Source organism: Sphaerodactylus townsendi, linkage group LG05 (assembly GCF_021028975.2).
Source record: "Sphaerodactylus townsendi isolate TG3544 linkage group LG05, MPM_Stown_v2.3, whole genome shotgun sequence".
Classification (NCBI taxonomy): domain Eukaryota; kingdom Metazoa; phylum Chordata; class Lepidosauria; order Squamata; family Sphaerodactylidae; genus Sphaerodactylus; species Sphaerodactylus townsendi.
In genome coordinates, this window is record NC_059429.1 from 58618299 (window position 1) to 58619360 (window position 1062).

At 39.2% G+C, this 1062-nt stretch overlaps 1 long non-coding RNA gene across 1 annotated transcript in view; it reads left to right on the top strand.

The window, feature by feature from the left end:
* The window catches only part of LOC125433561, a 7431-nt gene extending 7206 nt beyond the window's left edge, over positions 1 to 225 (top strand). Inside the window, exon 2 of the long non-coding RNA XR_007244632.1 lies at positions 1 to 225. This exon is cut by the window's left edge and continues 368 nt beyond it. This is a non-coding gene — a long non-coding RNA (uncharacterized LOC125433561).
* Positions 226 to 1062: the final 837 nt, after the last annotated feature.

The following is a 1062-nucleotide window of genomic DNA, read 5'->3' on the forward strand; positions in this document are numbered from 1 at the left end:
TAGTAGTACTGTTAATGGCACAATGCTTTCAGAGGTAGATAACATTTTGTCAATATATACAATTTGAATACAATGTTAATAACTGTGAGAAAGGGGGTGCCTCAAAAAGAAAGCAAACTAGGAACCTGCAAAGGAATTGGATTTTTTTTTTAGTTCTTAGTACTGTCATATAAATTATTTAGAGTAAACAAGTCTGTTTCTAAATGTTTAATTGATTTAACTCCAGGACATTTCAGTAAATGTGATTATTTCCAAAAACAAAACAAGCTGATCCCCCTAAAAGCACTTTTTCATATTTCCAAGATAAAAATATCAGTTGTTCCAGACAAGATTGTCTTTAAGCTTTCAGATAAATGATTAGATACAAGCCATTTGTTGGAGTATCTCTCTGTTCCTTCCCATTCGGCTGACCTGATGCTGATGTGATGAAGAGACAAAGTGCTGTAACTCTTAACTCTCCACCACACATGCTAAGCAAGCCCTAATGAACAAAAGCACACCCACACTGTTAAGCCGTTCCAGGTCTTTTAATCAAAGCTTGCATAGGAGATGATTCTGGTGAGTCATGCCAATAAATAAGTGGCAGTAGACAGTTGAAACCATTCACTGGCAATATAGAATCCATATTTTTTTCCCTGGATTACGAAAAGTAACACTGCGTGCGTGCGTGCGTGCGTGCGTGCGTGCGTGCGTGCGTGCGTGCGTGCGTGAGAGTGAGTGAGTGAGTGAGTGAGTGAGTGAGTGAGTGAGTGAGTGAGTGAGTGAGTGAGTGAGTGAGTGAGTGAGTGAGTGAGTGAGTGAGCTGGCATCACTCAGATTTTGTAAGCATGCTTATCTAGTCTTTATGTTTTACACTTAAAATGGTGACAAGAAAAAACATGATATTCAGTTTAAGGTTGGTAGCTTGGTAGAGAGAATCATTATGTGACTTTAATTCTTGGAGAAGGTCTTAGAGAAGGTGAAAGGAAACCCAAAGATTGCTAGGAGCAGAGTCATAGTTTCTGATTGTATGTTCTGCTGAAACTGTCACAATAGTCTGTTCCCTTTGGAAAGGTGCGTGTG